Raw genomic sequence first — 9,424 nt, 5'->3', positions numbered from 1 at the left:
CTTCAGAGAAGTAGATACCAAACAGGAGAAGACCCAGTACCAAACCCTGTGGGACTCCACTCATGACTAGTCAGCAATCTGACTTGGAGTCAGCTACTTTCACACTGTGGGTTCTATCTGTGAGACAGTTTGCAACCCACCTAGTGATATAGGGGGTGATGCCTTGCTTGGTGAGTTTTCTATGATTCCTGAGTGTGGAATGGTATCAAAGGCCTTGGCCAGATCAAGGTAGGGTGTGTGAATCACCTTGCCTTCATCCACAGCTCTGGTGACTGAATGAAAGAAGTCGACCAGGTTGAGCAGGCATGATCTGCCCTTCACAAAACCAAACTGTGTGGGATCCAGAGTTTAGAGATTCCCTATATCTTTGTTTATTAGGTCCATGATGATGTGTTCCATTGCTTTGCATATCAGACTCATAATGGGGTGATAGTTCCCAGGGTCTGTAGTCGCTCCTCCTTTGTGGAGAGGGATGACTGTAGCAGTGCACCATTTGGTAAGGACAAAGCCTGAGGTGAGGCTGTGATTGAACAGGGCACACAGGTGAAGTGCCAGTTCACTCTGTAGTTCATGTAGAACACAGCCAGGGATATTGTCAGGTCCCATAGAAGCTGTATTCTTAACCTTGGACAGTGCTGTTTTAACCTGTGTGGCAGTAATACTGGGTGCCTGGTAGTCTACTGGTATTGTGTTTGGTCCTCTGGGGGGAGGGGTAAAGTTGGCATTGAATTTGTTGGCCAGTATATTGGCAATATCTGTTGGCTTGGTATAGGAGGTACCATTCTGCAGTATCTCAGAGCAAATCCGGGTATTGCCGTGGAGATTCTCTACATAAGTATAGAAGGCCTTGTGGTTGTCTTTACTATCTGCTGTAATTCTGTTTTCATAGCTAGCTTTAGAGGATTTGATGAGGGATCTCAACTTTTTGTTAAGGCTGATGAGAGTTTTTCCAGTCTTGGGACTTTACTTTATTCCACATCAGTTTCCTCCTTCTGTTGTAGAGTTTGTTTATGGCAGGGGACGACCAGATTGGCTTCCTTTTTTTTGGAGGAGAGTGTCTTGGTTCTATTGGGCATGGTGAGATCCATGCAATTGTGTACATGTTCGTACAGTGCATTGGTGTATGATTCGGCAGTCATGCAACAATTCTCCATTTGCATGGGTGCCATGAAGTTAGCCATCTCTGTTTTTAGGAGCCCAAATTTAGCTTTGGAGAAGTTTTTCATGGTGGTTACCTTTGCAGGGTGGGGTGGGGAGAGAGGGATGTGGATTTCCAAGGTGATTTGTTTGTGGTGGGATCTAACCAGGGAAGAGCTGACTAGCAACGGTTGCCCATGTTAGTAATAACCACGTCAAGGATATTGCTACCTCTAGTGGAGGTAAGAACGAGCTGGTCCAGGGCATTGGAATTAATGAAATCCATGAAACGTTGGGCAAGTGTATTGGTACATGAGTAGTTTTCCCAATTAATAGAGGGGTAGTTGAAGTTGCCTAGTATGAGAGTGTTAGGTTGGACCCTAATATTCTCCAGGGTGCTTAGGAATGTGGAGTGTGCATCTTGGGACATGGTTGGGGACCTACAGCAGGTTACAACCTGAATCGCTGTCTTACCCAAAGTTAGCTGCACCTGAAGTATCTCTGATGCATTATGTTGGGCCACCAGTCTGGAGGTGTGCGCATCCTTTATGAATATGGAAAAACCACCGCCTTTGGCACTTTTGTCGAAGTTCTGGGGCCAATAGGTGTGGAAAGAGTTATAGCCTGGTAGTGCAGGGGTGCCTTCTGCTGCCTTGAACCAGGTCTCTGTTACAGTACAAATGTCGATGTTCTCCATTTTAAGGAGTGCTTTGAGCGAGTGCATTTTGAGATTTAGACTTCTAGCATTGAGCAGCATGACCCTCAGATTGCATTTGTTTGTAGCTGTTATGGTGGTAATTTGGTCTTTGGAATACCACCTAAAAAAGGCACTACATGGGTGGCAAGAGCCTTGGCCAGTATCTGGAAGCCCAGGGGTGACAAATGCAGGCCATCTCTGGCAAAGCATCGAGGTCTGTCAGTCATGTCATCCCAGGCAGACAGATACTGGATCCCCTTAAAATGACACCAGAAACTTAGCCAGTTGTTGAAATCACTCATTTTCTGATTGTACTGTGGTATCATTCTGGGTGATGGTAGGATGCTGCTCAGGGCTAGGGTGATACCCACCTGGGCTACATAATCCGAGAGCTCCTCCATGTCTCTTTTCATGTAGTCCTGTGAGGTACATCTCAGGTCATTCACACCCACATGTACAATGACTGAGTCATATTTGTACCTGTTGTTGAGGGACTGTAGTGTGTGTGTTATGTGGCGGATCCTGGCACCTGAGAGGCAGCTGACTGTTACTTTCTCCTTATTCAGCCTAGTGAGTGGGACATCAGTGTGCCTCACTATCGAGTCACCTATGACTAGTGTGTTGGGCATGCTGTTTTGCCTTAGGGTCTTTGGTTGAGTGGCACACTGTTTAGGAGAGTTATGTGTCTCATGCTTAGTGTTGTGTTGTGGTGGTCGAGTGCGTTTCTGCCTTGGAGATCCCTAGTGTTTGGGTAGATTTTTATTGAGAGCCTCCGCGAAAGTGGGTGTGTGGTTTCTGTTTTTATGTGAAGGCACTGCTGGTGTATGTTCTGTAGGGCTATGTGTTCCATGTGGTGTGGTGCAAGTGTTGATCTTCTCCTCTTGACCAGCTATTCTGGTTTTGGCTGGAGAGTGCGTGGCTTCCAATTTGGACATATAAGTACATCCCTCGCAAGTCTAAGTGTTGGGAGGTAAGAGGAGAGGGTTGTCTGTGTGCATGAGGCAGTTGCTACATTGCCTCAGAATGCCCAGGTTCACCAGGTTAATAGGAGAAAGCACAGGGAACTGACCTTTAGACATTCCTGGAGGGGTGGGCATTAATAATAAGCACTGGATCTGTTTCCTTGTAGAATGTTTTGTGCGGGTAGAACTTTTGTGTGCTACAATAATTGCTACAATAAGTCTGGTAAAGTGCTAGACTAATAAGCTAGTAAAAGTGCAGGAGGGGAAAGAACTAGTAGATCTAAGGGAAAAATGGAAGAGCAGACTTTGGCACCACTCAAATGCTTACAAACAGTTCTGGATACAGCAAGTCTGTATCTGGACTAGACTAGTTACAGGAATGCTGGGAAACAAGCGCAAATGTGGGCTTTACACCAGAAAGTTTAGAGAGATGGAAAAACTGCCCAAACGGCCAATAAACTACAATTTCTGGGCCAGAAACCACTCCTCTTGTGGTAGATAGGCTACCTAGTGCTTACCACTCCCACTGATAAGCTAGAAGGCTTCCCTCCAACACAGAAAAGCTTGGGGGCTCAGAAGCTTACAAACAGTCCTGGATACAGCAAATCTGTATCTGGCCTAGACTAGTTACAGGAAAGGGGGGGGGGGGGAGAGAAACAAGTGCAAATGTGGGCTTTTAAATCAAAAAGTTGAAAGAGATGGAAAAAAACTGCCCAAACAGCCAATAAACTACAATTTCTGGACCAGAAACCACTCCACTTGTGGTAGATAGGCTACCTAGTACTTACCACTCCCACTGATAAGCTACAAGGCTTCCCTCTAACACAGAAAGGCTTGGGGGGCTCAGAAACTTGCCAACAGTCTTGGATACAGCAAATCTGTATCTGGACTAGACTAGTTACAGGAAAAGTGGGAAACAAGCTTAAACACAGGCTTTTAAACCAGAAAAGTTGAGAGAGATGGAAAAACTGCCCAAACGGCCAATAACTACAATTTCTGGGCCAGAAACCACTCCATTTGTAGTAGATATGCTACCTAGTGCTTAACAGTCCCACTGATAAGCTAGAAGGCGTCCCTCCAACAAAGAAAGGCTTGGGGGCTCAGAAGCTTACAAACAGTCCTGGATACAGCAAATCTGTATCTGGACTAAACTAGTTACAGGAAAAGTGGGAAACAAGCTTAAACACAGGCTTTTAAACCAGAAAAGTTGAGAGAGATGGAAAAACTGCCCAAACGGCCAATAACTACAATTTCTGGGCCAGAAACCACTCCATTTGTAGTAGATATGCTACCTAGTGCTTAACAGTCCCACTGATAAGCTAGAAGGCTTCCCTCCAACAAAGAAAGGCTTGGGGGCTCAGAAGCTTACAAACAGTCCTGGATACAGCAAATCTGTATCTGGACTAAACTAGTTACAGGAAAGGCAGGAAACAAGCTTGGGATTTTTTTTTTTTTACAGAAAGGCAGCTAAAACAGCACTAAAAACAATTCAAGTGCATAAATCTTAAAATCCTCACTACTCTAAATAAGAAATGTTTCAATGCTAGGATACATATTTGCAGAATAGTACTATAGGCTATTTATATAAACATGGTGGTATCTCTTTCATGTTATTTGTGAAAGAAAAGTGTTTTAAATCACTGAGTCAGCAGCCATTCTTGTTAACGTTAGGAGGTTTGAAGGTTTCTTTTAAAATGTTCAGCATTTTAAACTACTGTGTGTTATTGTTTTTTGGAACACTAGGTTGCAATGTTCTTGTTATTTTGATGATTGGTCCTTTACACGGTACGTTAGCTCATATATCTTTGTGTTATTCATAATTTATATGTTAAGATGTGTGTTTTTTTGGTGTTGTCATGGTTATGATGTGCAGAAGTGTTTAATGAGTGTTCAGTGTTGATATATAAATTGTATAGTATATGTACAGTGATGGATAAACAGAAATTGAAAGCATAATTAAAAACAAAATTAAAAAAAAAAATACAAGCATAACTATTCTGTCTCCTTGCAGTGTATGTGTATATATTTTAACTCCATGTACCTGTTCCTCTAAAGTCTGTAGCACATCACTGGGATGCCATTTCACCCCAAATCTGGCCTATTTTTCTAAATTCTGTGCATTCTGCCCTATTCTGCTTTTGCACTTGAAACATTTGCCTCTCCCCTTTTAGTATTCTGTTTTAGCTGTATTAACAGCTACTGGTATATTTCAGTGCACACTCACCTGTGCTTTTTCAGCAGTTAACTGACCTGCTACCTGTCTTGCTAACATCTCAGTCCATGTTATGCTATTTTTTGTCATCTTTTGTTAATTGTCAGGGCCATCTACCTGCTTTTCAGGACTCAAATAGTTCATAGCTTGCTTCACTGATTGTTTTTGCTGTGTATCGAACCCAGGTTTTAACCCACTCCATTCACTGCACTCACTTCACTCCCCTACCCTCATTCCCTCCCACCCTTCTTTCATTACTTTTATACTTACACCACACCCCTAAGGCTGCTGACTCAGTACCATCTTTTAAAATTACATCCTTTGACAATACCCCCATCACACTTGCTACCCTTGCTAAACTTCTAGGAGTAATCAAAGACCACAATATGAAATTTGACAAGCATATAGCACAAACTATTACAAAGGTTCACAAAAAGCTAGGTATCTTATATAGATGCAGAAATTACCTAACTTCGGAGAGTAAAGTCACCATTGGAAGAACCCACCTTCTCCCTACACTTCTATATACCTCCCCTGTCCTAACCAATCTAAATAAAGGAGACCTAAATAAACTATCTGCTATAACAAAATAGCAAAATTGCTACTGATTCACCATTTAGATCCCATCACTGCTAATCCCTTAGAAAGCTATCCTGGCTGGAATTACTTAACCTGACTACCTTCTACCAACTGACCATGGCCCACCAAATCCTCTATCACCCTATGAAAATCCCAGCCGTACAAGGACTCCTTCACCTCTGTGCTAACAAGCAACAACTAAGAAGTACTAATAAAGCACTAATTGAAATAACTAAAAGTAAATATATATCTGGGGACTCTCTCTATTCTACTACTGTAGCTAAAGCCTGGAATGTACTCCCTCTTGTCATCCGGTCACTACACAACACACGTGACTTTAAGCGCCTTCTTAAATCTCATTTAAATAACTCACGGTCTTGTACATGTACTTGCTCTGAATAATATCTACTAAGCCTTCTTCACACACTTTCTTTTCTCCTATCTAACCTTTTTTGCTCTACTTGTCTATTAGCAGAGGGGTTTCTTTTTCTTATTTCATCTATTGAGCTGCTTTCTCTTACAGCGTACTACATGTTTTGATGTATCTACTTATATCTCCATCTTTTACTCACCACCAAACACATTGAAATATTTTGAAATATTGAATAATCCAGTCAAAACTGTCATGACTGTTACTGCTACTTTCATGCACTATATCAGCCAAACTCTATTCTAGAGTGTCAGTTCTGTTTCCTAAATGAATGTTGTACCCCTTACAAAGACATCTGTCTAACTACAAATGCTGTCCAAGCTAAAATGTGTTTTTTTATCTTTACCTATACTGAGTTTTGCTGTATGCTCCCTATACTTACTATTTTATCTCTGTATTTTTATTGTATTTAATACTGTATTTAATATTGTACATTTTTACATCTTATGTATTACTGTTCAGAGATTTTCTCCCCAGGCCTCCGCTGTAAATGGGCAATCCTGCCCAGTCAGACATTTCCCGGTAAACAAATGTAAATAAATAAATACAATAAATGTATGTAGGCCATTTTTTATTGTGTACAACTCCATTGTTGTATTTGAAATACTGATTTCCATTGTTAGTAATGGGATTTTTTATGTTATGATGTGTGGAAGTGTTTCATGTTTTGTGTGTGTGTGTGTGTGTGTGTGTGTGTGTGCACAGAGTAAAGTTTTTTTTTCAATGTGTGTATTCAAAATGTTAGCAGTACTGGACTTTTTTTTTCAAAGTGCCTGTATGCTTATTTATTTATTTAATAATTTAGATTTAACAAGGTGGTGAAATGATCTATGTGGACCTATTACAGGCTCACCCTAGAAGTAAAAACAAAACAATGACAGAAGGAGAATTTACAATGAAAATGTATAAGCAGAGATTGAAAGGACAATATAGCTTCAAAGTGCAGGTATGCCAACATTAAAACAAGTACAGTGATGAGATATTTACAGGGCACAGGCATATACATTATGACAAGCACACATTTCTGTTAGAGGCTTTGTATAAGCAGTACATGAGCACAGGTAGTGAGGAGATGAATGGGGTTAAGGCAAGAAAGAGGAGTTGTCAGTAGAGTCTGACAAAGGAGATGGTCTTAACTCTTATATAAAAGGTGATGCATGCAGGTTTAAAACTCTTCCTCCAGATGAGACATTAAACCTGGCTCCCATCTCTTTGAACTGGTGGTAGCTCAGGTGGATGTAAAACATCCCATTGCAACTATCAAAAAGAGTAGGGGAAGTTCACCCATGCCCTGGCCAAACTTCCCCTAGTATGAATACACCTCTGGTCTCTCCTGAAAAGAGGCCATTAGCCTAGTGGGACAAACACAGTCAACAAAGGATGAATAGCTAGATGGATAGATAGAGAGACAGACAGACATATAAGAAGATAGATAGGTAGATAGATGCAGATTGAGTATGAGAGTGACAGTGGGTGTTAACAGTAGTTCAAATGGTGGGAAAGGAGAGAGAGAGAGAAAGAATGAAGGAAGCAGTCAGTTAAAGAGTAAAAATTGCTTACTGAGTTATTTGCTAAAAAAATGGAAGCATTGAGAGCTAGCTGTGAGGGTGAGCAGAACACAAACAGAGGAGTGGGAAGGGAGTGTGATGGTGAAGAGAGGAGTGTTAAGGTGGTATGGTAGAAAGTTTGAGCAGCTGGAGGAAGAAAATGGAAAAGAGCCTGCAGATAGAACGTATTTATGAGTTCAAGCAAATACTAGATAGGGACATCAGTACTGTTAAAGAAATTGAGTATCAGCTGTAATATGTTATATGGGTTAAGCTATGTTATGTTTGGAAAGCAGTAACATTCTGCTAATTAAGTTAAGTAACATTTGAGAACTTTCCTGATTTGCAGTAGGGTAGCTGAGTTCTTACAACTAGTGTTATAATTTCCCAAAATTTGGGGCCTAATATGGAGAAGGTGTACCTACTGCATTTCTTTATGGTAAAGGTGGTGTGGAGAGAGAAGGCATGATAGGTTAAGATCCGAGGATGTAAGTTTTTTTCCATGACTGTGACTCTTTATGTTGGGTAAGAGAAGGAGTTTTTATTTTAGCAGGAGCCTGGTACTAGACCTGCTTGGCTGAGAGCTTGTTTACTTTCTAAAGGAGTGAGCAGTGGTGTTCTGTTCTTGGCATTAGTGAGATGGTATATTTTACTGTCAGCTGTATGTTGTCAGATAAAGCTTTTCTTTGAGGCAGAAGTGCTTACTAGGAGAACATGTTCAAGCTGGGCAATAAGATTACCTTTCCCTATGGCTTCCCTACCCGATGGAGTTATAAAGCCTAAGATCATCTATACCCATAAAAAGGTTTGCTATATTTTTGCTTTGACTCTGTGAATGTGAAGTTGGAACTTTAGAACTTATTTGAATAAGGCAGTGGATTTGGGGGAGGTATGTTTTTTGTCAACAATAATGATTTCAGAAACTGATGATCTGAGCTTTTGTGGTATCCCAAACAGCATGCATTTTGTTGTATTTCAGCTTGGCAGTAGTTATCATGAGTCCTGATGATCTGAGCTTTTGTGGTATCCCAGACAGCATGCATTTTGTTCTATTTCAGCTTGGCAGTAGTTATCATGAGTCCTGATGATCTGAGCTTTTGTGGTATCCCAAACAGCATGCATTTTGTTGTATTTCAGCTTGGCAGTAGTTATCCTGAGTTCTGATGATCTGAGCTTTTGTGGTATCCCAAACAGCATGCATTTTGTTGTATTTCAGCTTGGCAGTAGTTATCATGAGTTCTGATGATCTGAGCTTTTGTGGTATCCCAAACAGCATGCATTTTGTTGTATTTCAGCGTGGTAGTAGTTATCATGAGTTCTGATGATCTGAGCTTTTGTGGTATCCCAAACAGCATGCATTTTGTTGTATTTCAGCTTGGCAGTAGTTATCATGAGTCCTGATGATCTGAGCTTTTGTGGTATCCCAAACAGCATGCATTTTGTTGTATTTCAGCTTGGCAGTAGTTATCATGAGTCCTGATGATCTGAGCTTTTGTGGTATCCCAGACAGCATGCATTTTGTTGTATTTCAGCTTGGCAGTAGTTATCATGAGTCCTGATGATCTGAGCTTTTGTGGTATCCCAAACAGCATGCATTTTGTTGTATTTCAGCTTGGCAGTAGTTATCCTGAGTTCTGATGATCTGAGCTTTTGTGGTATCCCAAACAGCATGCATTTTGTTGTATTTCAGCTTGGCAGTAGTTATCATGAGTTCTGATGATCTGAGCTTTTGTGGTATCCCAAACAGCATGCATTTTGTTGTATTTCAGCTTGGCAGTAGTTATCATGAGTTCTGATGATCTGAGCTTTTATGGTATCCCAAACAGCATGCATTTTGTTGTATTTCAGCTTGGCAGTAGT

This window comes from Protopterus annectens, chromosome 3.part0, assembly GCF_019279795.1.
Source record: "Protopterus annectens isolate FY-2018-M chromosome 3.part0, PAN1.0, whole genome shotgun sequence".
Lineage (NCBI taxonomy): Eukaryota > Metazoa > Chordata > Ceratodontiformes > Protopteridae > Protopterus > Protopterus annectens.
This window is presented reverse-complemented; position numbering follows the sequence as displayed.